Genomic DNA, 12,489 nt, shown 5'->3' with positions numbered 1-12,489 from the left:
TCTGCATCTTGGTATGCTGGAGAGATGTGAGCTGTGCATGGTAGAGGTAGAAAGTTATCATTGTCATACCCAACCATGAGAACTGCCTCTGCCAGGAGTTGCACTGGCATGTCCATGCCCAAGGTCAGATGCACTGCTGTTACCTGAATGTGACTGATGTCTGCTGGATGAGCTCTCCTCCCTATGATGTCTAGGACCATGACCCTATGGCCTGCCATGTCTGGGTGTGGACAGCTCAACCACTGATGAAACAGTGGAAGTAATGCCACTATGGGAACATAATAGAGCATGGCCAATTTGGCAAACAGCAGACGATGTGGGTGACCTATGCCCACTACGATGCTGTGCCCCTCCCAGCAGACAATCCATCACAGACACCACCCATTCCAATGTGTCCTTCATCTGATTCACTGAATCAGCAACAGGGTGGAGGCAGTCATGCATGTCAGCCTGTGCCACATGTACAACCATAAGTATTTCTCTGGAGGGCCTATGGGAACATGTCTGTGCCTCCATGATGGCACTTCTCTCAAACTTTGTCTACGACCATACTCAATATGCACTGAAGCCACAGTAACCAGACTTCTCTGATTGATTGTCTCACCCTTAACCTGTCGAAAAACCGAGGGCTCACTGGAATGGGAAGGCATAAGTCAACGGATTGTGTCCGATGAAATTTCAGGGGATGGCTGTATGTCAACCTCAGTGTCAGATTCAACCTCTGCACCCCCCCCCCCCAAGCAACAAGCACAGGAAAAATTAATACCTACACTACTATAATCCAATATATGCTAACAAACTAACAATGTTGCTACTGTTACAGACAGTACAGCAATACACACAACAGTCCTGACACCCACATCACACATATGGATAAAATAAATATGTCTTTGAACTGCTCATCAGTACTGACATAAAAATGTTTGGCTTACCATGTGCAGATGATAGTATGCTCCCTATGCTGGATGGTCCTGGAAGAAGTTAAGCAAAAGTAAGGATAACATCATCACACTTAACAGTAACATGGGGAGTAAAACCTTTTCCCCTTCATATGTCCAGTAACTATACTTTTAAGAAGAACTTGGATGACAAACCCAATCCAAGCCCCATATTTAATCAATCAGAATGTGTTGTTAGCTGTAGCAATCTTCAATCCCCCCAACTGATTTCTTGTTTAACAAAGCTAACATAATGGTGTAAATATTTTACTATATAACAGTATTTGAAAATTGGGTACAAAAGCCTACCTGGAAGCTCCTCCTGGGACATACTTGCTCTCCTTAAAACAATAGCACCGATGTCAAGACATGCTGTTCTGCACTTTCCTGGAAGCTGTCTGGGTCCCTGACAGTGGACAGGAACTTTCATTTGCTGTCAGTGGTGACTCTGTAGCAGCCCCCCCTGGTACCCATTCTATCACAGGCCAGTGCTGCTGCTGTCATCTGTGCAGATGAGATCATGTCAGTGGGCACTAAAAAAAAACAGAAAAATAAGTATATTTTGATTCAGCACTGCATTTTGTTAACTGTATTTAATTGAATTACTGCTTCATTTTTGCTGTTGATGACTACTTTTTACTCTGTGCTTGAAATGGTATTTCACTGCCTTATATATTATAAGCTAGATTCAGACTTGCTGAATCTAGACTGTTTAGTATCACTGTGCTCTTAAACCAGCCATCTTACATTAAGAGGGCCTTCCTTCACCCTTGTGGCAGAAGTGTGTAGCTCAGGACCCATCTGAGTTGGGATTTGCTGGAGAAAGGCTCAATTTGAGAGTTTCCCATTGGTAGTTGTGTTAAAACTGTTTAAATGTGCCTGTATATGAGCCTCATGCTTGTGCGGGTTTGCGGACAGTTTATCAGAGCTGCTCAACATTTGGCAACTTGAGCCAGAGGTCTGGAATGCATCTGCACTGAAATCCAAGGCATGCTCTGAAAACAAAACTGAAAAAATAAGTATATTTTAAGGCAGCACTGCACTTTGTTAACTGATTTTAACCGAAATGCCGTTTCATTTTTGTTGCTTGTGACTAAGGTCTGCTAGCCCACTTCCTTCCCAAATACCACATTCAGACAAATCCTGCCACAATGAACGGCCAGTTTCTCATCATTTCTTCTGCCAACTTGATTGATATGGGCATCTTGAGACAATGTAGCTTTATGTATGCTGACAACCTTTTACTCCTAAAGCAAACTAACAGAGATACAAATACAGTATGGAATTGGAGTAAATTCTGTCACGTAAAAACAAACCCGACATCAAACAGGTTGTCAGCACACAAGCTCCACCTCTCACGCAAACCTAACCTTTCACACAAATTAAGGTCATGACACATAAACCCACATATATGGAAGTACTCACTAAAAGCCTACCAAAAGAACAGAGGCCTCCCAAATGCACACCACACACACACTCACCAGTAAGGATAAAGAAACTACTATACATATCAACACACACATTTGTGTCTCAACAAATAAGCCCCTAAGGCAAAGCACATCAAATGTATTGCTCATAGGTAATTCCATAGTGAGACATATAGATGTCACCCTCACCAGACTGGACAAGGAGAAGGTCCAGGATCCGACAAGTCACTCAACAAGTACCGTTATGACTCTGTCATAGTCCATGTTGGGGTGAATGACTTGAGATGTACTTTGGACTACATGAAGAGAAACATGATGGAACTCTCTGATTATGTGTCTCAAACAGGTATGTCCCTAGCCCTTAACAGTATCCTACCCTCACCCAGGCTGATGCCACAATATAAACAAAAAATGACTGACTTCAACAATCAACATAGCTTCTGCTGGCAGTCCAGGGGGATCCAGTATCTGTCAGTCTGGGAGGATATGGTAGACAGACCTCACCACTTTGTTAGAGATAGTCTGCTCCTTTCCCTTAGGCTTTCAGATATTGGCAAAGGCCTTTGCCTCCCCCATAGTGTCTTTTTAGGCAATGTCAAAACAACAAATTTTCCAATTTAACAAAATCTAATTGAGACAAACTCAGGGTCATGCTGCTTAATGCTAGGAATTTAAACACAAAACTCCACTCCCTAAAAGCACTCCTCACCTTGGAGGATGCTGACAGCTGTGCAGTTACCGCAATATAATTCAAGGCTGCTGAGAGCACACCAGCCATGCAATGCCTTCCACACCTTCAGACCTCAAAATGAGTGTGAGAGAACCAAACGTGGAGGTGTATCCATCTTCATTAAAACCAAGTACACTTTGAGACTGGTCAAACAGCATGACTTTCTCAAACTACTCCATGTCCAATTAACAACTGAGAAAGTACCATACCACATCATTGCTAGCTATAGATCTCCCACCATGAATTAGGATAAGCAAACAACCTACCTTGATTTACTGAAATCCCTCGCCATACAAACCAACACTTTAGTCAAGGGAGATTTCGACTATCCTTCCATAGACTGGTGGACATATATGAGCAAAAACACGCTTGCCTAGAGGTTCCTGGACTTTGTTAAGACAAATGCTCTGGAACAATAGTCTGCACACCACTAGAGGCTCTAATATTCTGGACATAGAACTCACCAACTTGGGGGTGGCTCTATATCCCCATGTGCAATGCCCTCCTTAGTTAGGTCAGACCGCAAATCAGTCTTGTTTGAAGTAACTACTGGAACTGACACCCTCACAGGAATGTAAATTATAAAAAACTTCTCCAAAGCTAACTACATCATATTAAGTGATGGTATAAAATAATTCATACCACCCACAATTGCAGAAACCAATGATCACTATGCAGAAGTGTACACAAATGTCTTGTACAAACACTTAAGCAACTGCATGAACTCTGCTGTGTCTGACCAGATCAAAACCAGGTCTTCCCATAAAAACAAGTCACCGTGGTGAACTTCAAGTATAAACAGATTATATTACAGGAGGAATAAACTATTGTCCAAAACCAAGAGAAATATCACTCTGCAGAGGAAGTGTTCCCTCCTAAGCCTAAACAGGAAAATCACACCCCTAGCCAAGGATAATCATAAGACATTATTTAACTATATCTGAATTCTAAAAGGGAATGCCCAGCTATGTTCATAGATTCATAGGTTCATAGGTCATAGGTTGGTACTAGGCTATTGGCCCTAGGCCCTATACAAGCCAGCCATAACAATTCCCTGGCTATTTCTTCCCACACTATTTACTTCCCTGGACCCCTATCTAGCAAGGCGACTGAAGTGATCCCCGGGGTGAATTTCCTTTCTCCCATCCAATCATCAAAGTGACAAACTGATTGTAGATGTGATCACTTATACTTCGCTGGAGGATATCAACAACCTTCTCACTGACAGATTCAATGCAAACTTCAATCTCCTATACCCGCTTCCCATATCCCAAAGCCTACCTGACACCATTCCTCTGCCTAGTTACTAGGCCCTAGTATCTCTAGATAACAGGTCATGTTGTGCTTGGCAAAACCAAAACTATGGCCTCATTGGAACAAGATAATATCCCAGGTTGCTTACTAAACAGTCTAAAACAAGAACTAGCAGTCTCACCTTGTGTTCTCTTTAATCATAGCATGTGAACTGGCTATGTGCCTGTAGAATGGGAAAAAGAACAGTAATCCTCCTGCAGAAAGGGGAGCCATCAACTGACCCTGGGAACTACAGATCTGTAAGTTTAGCCAGCCTCATCTGCAAGGGCATGGAAAGAATTATCATGGACCTTATCAACAAGGACATAGGTGATCTCCAAATACTGAAGCCAACCCAGTTTGGCTTCATTAAGGGTAGATCAGGGTTATTAAACCTGGTACACTTCTTTGAGAATGCCACTAAAGCCATGGATAAAAGTGAGACAGTGCCACACAGCCTATCTCAACCTTACCAAGGCTTTTGACACATTTGCCCACTCAGGCATCATTGAGAAACTCTCCCAGACAAGAATTAACTCTTACGTTACTAGATGGGTAGGCAACTAGCTCGCTAACAGAACACACTCTGTCAAAATTGGTGACTACACCTCCAGCAGTAGACCCATCCCCAATGGAGTACCACAGAGGTCTATGCTGGGCCACTTACTGTTTGCCAGGCCAAAGTAGATAACCTTTAGCTCACCAGATTCACTGATGATTGCAAACTGGGAGCAATCACTGAGTTCCCCAGCAATGTCAACATATTACAAGAAGGGTCAGCACAAATAAATGATTGGTGCCAAGCCATGGTCTAAAACACAATAAAAAATGCATTATTATTCCATTTGCCAAAACAGAATTCCCTACAAATTACAATATTGACAGTGCCCCCCCCCCCACCACCACCAAGTTTCAACCCAGTGGTGTGAGACTTGGGAACACAGGTTGATAGCAATCTGAATTTTGACCATCAACTTTCCACAATGGTAAGGAAAGCCTTCTACTTAATGCACCTCTTAAGCAAGAGCATAGCATCCAGGGCAAGGGATGTTATAACTCCACTGTACTCAACTCCCATCAAACCACTAATAGAGTATAATGCACCCTTTTGCATGTATCTCACCAGACACCTGCAGCAGCTGGAGAGACCTCAGAGGTTTGTCACTAAGAAAATATAAGGACTCCAAAACATGACCTACATGAACAGGCAGAAAGCCCTTTCACTTTAGTCTGTATATAACAGGCTGCTGAGAGGTGACGTGCGCCTTGCCTATAGGGCAATCTACAACCCTGCCCTAATGGAAATGGTGCACATCCACAAGTCAAATGGCTTAAAAGTCACTCATTTTAGAGATCTCAACCTGGCTTGTGACCTTAACAGATCATGCTAGAGAGACAGATGTGTCTCCAAGAATCTGCCGCTTCTCTGGAATAGACTCCCTATTCCTGTAAAAAAGAGCTCCTCACTGACCCTATTCAAAAGCAACATAGATAATTGGATGGGAGACTGCAAATTCACCTCTGGGATGCCACCCTTGTCCCTCATGGACAGGAGTTGCTAGTGCTGATCACAGACCCGCTCTGTTCATAAATTTTTCTGTGAACTACCCAAAAAGAACAAATGGGGATACTTGGGATTAACATGGCTAGGCTTGTAAAGGCTCTAGGGCCACTAGCCTAGTAACCTACTATGAACCTATGAACCTATGACATGCTTGATTATATGCCCTGCTGTAGCTGCCCATTGCAGCTATCTGCTACCAAATTTGCATTCTGACAGACTTATCTCCAAGTCCCCTCTCAGGCAGAAAGGCACCATATCACCTAAAAGGTTCCACAATGACCTGATTCTCGGGCCACTGAAGGGTGGGTTTTGGGGATTGAGATGTCTGGGTGCTATAGTCCTTAATGTCCTAAAAGATAACAGAAGGATAATGCACATAAGTATCACATAACTACAAAATAACTGTTCCCAGATTAAACGGTACAGATAGCCTCTCAGTATTACCCACTGGAAAAACATAAAACAGTCTAGAGAGTGGAAATATGAACAACAGGCTGGCTCACAAAAAGAGAGATTAACAATAGCAATATATTCTTGTTTGTGCCATAACAGAAATACAACTTTGCTCCCTCACCACCAAAAGAACAGGCAAATATCAAATGTTGCTAGCAAATCATCACTGAAATGCTAAAGGTGCTATCAAATGAAATGCCCTGAAACATGTATTGCCAATAATGTATACCTGTGAAATGACCTGACAAACATGCCCATCCCATCAATACACTTCTAACTAATGCATACAGATAAAAGTGTAGCATTTGCTAATCAAAATCTATCTATCTATCTATCTATCTAGCTATAAATGTATAAATATTGAATAGATTTTTCTTAATGACATTTCATAATATGAAGTATATAGCTGAAAAATGCAAGCATAACTTCTCAAGTTCAGTAATCTTCTGTGCAGATATATCCCAAAGTAAGAGTCTTTTCTGGTTCTCCACATAAACAAGTCTCCTCACATTCAGGTTGCCTAGCTATACAGTTTCCTATTTATGGTGTAGATTCAGGACTGTCAGCATGATGAAGATTCAAATCAGGCACAAATTCATTAGAATTGCTGAATCTCAAATACTTGGCTCCATGTATCAAATGCGAACATAGTGCAGGCAATGTCTCAGTATTTGTTTTTAATAGAGTGTAACTGTGAATGATTATTGGTAGGGAGAAGGAAAACCCAACTGCAATACAAACTGCCCAACATCAAGTGGGTATGTCAGGTTAGACATACAATGTGTTAGAAGTTATTTTGTCAAGTTTGGAAATGTATGTAAGCAGCGCACAATTCACAGGTTCTTTTCATTAACATCCAACCTCATCATTTGTTAGCAACTGTATATTATATTATTGCCATTTAATATCTTCACACATTTTAAGTGCAATGATATAGAATGGTTTACAGACTGCATGTCTTAGATTACTGGTCAGATAAGACAAGAATGAGCAACAAACTCAGAGACATAAGACAGAGATGCATATTTGCAAGCAATACTCATAAATGGTTGTGTGAGCACTCAGTGCACTACATTCAAAATTAATACATGTACAAATCACTGTTATATGGTTTCTTCCTTTTTCATTTCTCCAGATCTTTTGGGTTTCTAATACCATGATGGAAATTGACCCCATTCATAAGTCAAAGTATTATTAAAGTTCATGAAATTAGTATTATTTCAATCTTTGATGTCAGCCAAAATTGCTCTTTGCAGCACCCGCAACATGCCCAGTACTGACTCCTTCTGCAATTTGTGCAGAGTTATATGTATTGGTAGCATATCTGAATATGATTGTAGATGCCTTTAGACCCATTTCTCCTACTACTATTGGAACTATCTGGGTATCTTTCTTCCTCATTGCTCACATTGCTGCTTTCAAATCCTGATATTTCATAAATTTGTGTCGCTCTGTACACAGGACACTATAGTCACTGGGTGTGGCAATTTCAATGATCAATACTATTTTTGTCTTCTTTTCTTGGAACACTATATCTGGTTTTCTAGCATCTATCTTTTGAACTGTTGATAATGGATGATCCCATGTGATGTACACGTCAGCATTTTCTATGATGATTTGCGGCTCATGTTTCCAGTGTTTTTCAGCAACTTCAATACCATAATGTTTGCACAATCCCCAATACAGCAGTCCTGCCATAATATTATGCCTTTCAGTATACAGTCCTTCTGCCATTAGTATGTCACAACTAGCAATGAGGTGTGCGGGTGTTTCCATTTTGGTTTTACAAACCCTACATTTGTCTGTTTCTCTCACATGTTCAATGGACTTAGTAAATGAGCATGTATGTAGCCCACTGTTTTGGGCCACCAATGTTAACCTTTCATATCTTGATTTGAATTCACTTCTCCTTAACAATTCCTGCATTCGTTCCTGATCAACATGAGGTTCTTCAAGACGTTTTCTATACTTGCAACTATATTTATGCATTTTCCACATTTCTTGCCTTTTCATCTGGTCCTTCACCTTATAGTCTTTCTTTTGTATTTTTGGCACATTCAGTTGCTGTCTGATTTTTATCTACTTCTGGTTTGATTTCCATTCCTGCTTGATGCTGATATGCTTCTGCTAGATTAAGCAGAGAAATCATCTTAGATTTATTCTCCTCATGTTTCAACACTTTCACTATGTCTGGGTCTTGTGAGGTCAGCAGATATGTATGGAGTCCCATGACTGTAGATCTATACGTGTAATCAATTTCAAGGAGGCCCATTCCTCCTTTGGTACAGGGAATATATAATCTTGGTATGCACTGATTTTTATAGATCATTTGGTGAGCATGAAGCATCCTTCTTGTTTTAATATATAATCTATCAAACACATTTTAGGGCCAATCAGTCACTCCAATACTGCAAGTTAGGACAGGAAGAGCAAATTGGTTTATAGCTTGGATTTTGTTCCTAGATGTCAATGCTGTTTTCAGGATTAATTTAAGTCTTCTAAAGTATTCCTTACTAAATTTTATCCACATTTGTTCATGTTTTATTGCTGATCTTTCATCAATTTTCAAATATTTATACACTCCCTCTTGCTCAAGTTCTTTTATATCACATTATTGTCCCAAACTAATGTTTTCCTGATGCTACAATTTTCCTGCTTTAAAGATTGCTTTTGCACATTTATCAAGGCCAAATGGCATTCTTCTATTATCTGAAAAAGTTTGACAACCTGCAGCTGTGCATTCAGTTCCTCATCTGATGAGCTATACAGTTTTAAATCATTGACAAAGAGAAGATGAGAAGTCTTTAGACTTTGTTTTCTAGGAGCCAAATTATAGCCATGGACTAAACTGTTAAGTCAACACTTAATGAGTTAAGGGCAAGGCAGAATAGCAGAAGTGACAGAGAGTCACCATGGAATATCCCCCTTTGGATTTTTATCCCTGGAATAATAATTTCCCTTTATCATGGCTTAAATGCAAAGTGGTTTGCCACTGTTTCATAGGTTCATAGGTTCATAGGTTCATACTAGGCTATCTGCCCAAGGGCATTTACAAGCCTAGCCCATAGTTTTGTGGCTTACGCCACCCCTTTAGTATGGGGAACTATACCCATTATTTTGCTGGTTACTGTGATGTAGTTTATCAGTGTAGGGTGTATTGTATACATTTTTAAACACCCTTTTATCCATGAATGTGGGATACTATCAAGCACTTTTTTGTAGTCAATCCATGCCATACTTTGATTCTTCCCCTGTTTACTGTTTTCCACTATGACTTTATTTAACAACAAATGATCCTTTGTTCCATATGACTTTCTTTTATTGTCCTTCTGTTCTAGTGCTGTAATTGACTTTTCTTCTAAATGACTATAAATCCTGTTGGCATCAACTCCAGTGTATAGTTTATATGTCATCAGAAGGCAAGTTATTGGTCTATAGTTTTTAGGGTAGCTTGCAGGTTCACTCTTAAGTAGGAGCATTGTTTTTCCTGTTGTTAGCCAGGTTAGTGTCTGTTGAGGGTGCACATTTAAATAGTTCTTACTCATGGCTAAATCTTCATGCAAGGATGTTAATACTTTTAACCAAAGTTAGGTACTGCATCTGGGCCTGGGGTTTTCTAGTTAAAGGCTTTCCTTAAATGTATCTCAGTCTCTTTGGCTGTTACTTCATCCCATTTCATATCCTGTACCTTTAAACTTCTTATTCTTTCTTTAACTTCTTCTGTCCATTTAGCATCTTTGTTATGTTCTACAGGACCTTCATAGATACATCTCCAAAATATATCAATCTCTTCTTTTTTTTTGGTAATCTTTCAATTCTTTTTACCTTTTTTCCCAGTTCCCTATTAAACTTTTTTGGGTCATCGGTAAATTGCTTATTTTCTACTTTTCCTTTATATTTATCTTCATATCTTTTAAGAAATTTTTAGTTTGTTGTTTGCGATAGTGCATGATAGATCCTGGTCTGCTCTAATACTGTCCATTGCTTTTGTCACATTTATCTTTATTAGTATTTTTGTCGATCTGTTCCCTCTTCTATTGTCTTCTAACAGTAACACTTCTTGTCTTAATTGCTTTATATTTTTCTCTATTCAATACTTCCAGGATGGTATTCAATTTCTTCCCTTCCTTTCCTTCACTACCCTGTGTTCTTGTGGTAGAACTTTATCAGTTATTAATTTAGCTGCACAGTAATATATCCTGTTTACTTCTGTTATATCATATGGATCTCTATGGGCAGTCCTAATTACTGTGTTCATTTGCTTTATCAGACTTCTGACATTTGGGGTTTTATTGACCTTCGGCAGCCAATTTCTTTCATTGATCTTAATATATATATATATATATATATATATATATATATATATGGGTCTACCTGACATGGTCGACAGTTCATATGATCGACACTCATTTGGTCGACAGTTCATTTGGTCAACAAGCAGATTTGCCCCCTTCCCCAATGTTGTGCAACCCTGGAGTTGATATATATAGTTAGGGGTGTGGGGGCACAGCCCTCACATTAGAGGGGTGAAGCCCCCACCTAAAATGCTTGTCGATCAAATGAACTGTCGACCAAATAAACTGTCGACCATATGAACTGTCGACCATGTCAGGTAGACCCATATATATATATATATATATATATATATATATATATATATATATATATATATATATATATATATATATATATATATGTCAATTAAATCAAACAGCTCTTCTCTTAGCTCATTTTCTTCCAAACTGAGAGCATATCCCTAGTTTTCAATTTCCTGTGGGCATTCTATAGAAAGTTGTATAGCATCTTCCTATGGCACCTTCTCTTCAATTTCATCCAGTGCCATCAGTTGCTCTGTCATATGGGAACTCACTAGCCTTTCACTCCTCAACATTGACTGTATCAGAGTTTCCACAGTTTCTTGTTCTTTCTCTTGCTGTCTAGCTTCAAGTGGATGTTTATACTGGATTATCGTGGAAGGCTTCAAAATATCTTGATATGGCACCTGACCAATTGCTTCCTGTTCCACTGGTTTCCCCTTAATTTGTATATCCATTGCTCTATCCTGTTGTGGTGCTTTCTGCATTAGATTTTTACACTGAATCCTTTACTTTGCAGGTGCTCCATAACCTCAGTTTATATTTCTTTAAATTCTCCATTAATAATCTCCTTTTCTACTTTTCCTCTTTGTCTTCTTATTTTTTGCATTGTAAAGTTTTCCATTTCTGGATTCTTTTGCCTGTATTTCTCTTCAAATATCTTTGGTGCTGCTCTTTTTGTATTGGTTAGTTTTGCTTTCTCCTTTGCATAGATATTACACCTTATTAAATCTTTTTTTCTTTCCCATGTCCATATTTCTTTTTTATGCTTTTCAAAAATATCTAGGATTTGTTTATATTTTCATACTTCCTCAGAAGCTTCTTTTTCCAAGCAGATCGTTTCCTGATCTATATACTGTTTTTCAAAAATCCTTTGTATTAATGAACAAAAATTTTCATTTGAAGCTTCTGACAGTTTTTCCTGCAGAAGTATTTTTCTTTACTCTAGTTTATCTCAGAATCTTTTTGTATATCCTCCAGCTGGAAATTCTGGGCTTTTTGCATAATAATAACAATACATAGTTTCTTTCTTATCCTCAATAGTCTACTCTATTGTCTTTATGGCTCTTCTTTGGCCTATCAGTTTTTGTGATTTTTGTAGACTGCTACTTCCTTCTACAAGAAGGGGGCCATCCTCCCCCTGGGCCTGGCCTGGCCCCATTGTAGAAATGATTCCTTATTTTGAGGATTCTACACTATCATTTTTTCCTTTTCTGGCACCAGTGAGCCTACCAGGACTGGACACTGTTTTATCCTGGTTCTTGTGCACCCAGCTACCTTTTTTGTTTTTAACTTACTTCTGTCCATGATATATGCTATATAAATACAGTCTATATATCAGTGTCACCTTGGTGAGATTTTGTGAAAAACAGGGCCCACATTGAGAAGGTATTCACCAAGACTTGAGGATGAATTCAATTTCAACACTACCACTGTCCTTTGCTTGCTGACTTTCATCTCTCCATTCAGACCCCACTCTCTATATTCA

Source organism: Protopterus annectens, chromosome 7.part0 (assembly GCF_019279795.1).
Source record: "Protopterus annectens isolate FY-2018-M chromosome 7.part0, PAN1.0, whole genome shotgun sequence".
Lineage (NCBI taxonomy): Eukaryota > Metazoa > Chordata > Ceratodontiformes > Protopteridae > Protopterus > Protopterus annectens.
Note: the sequence above shows the minus strand (reverse complement) of the source record.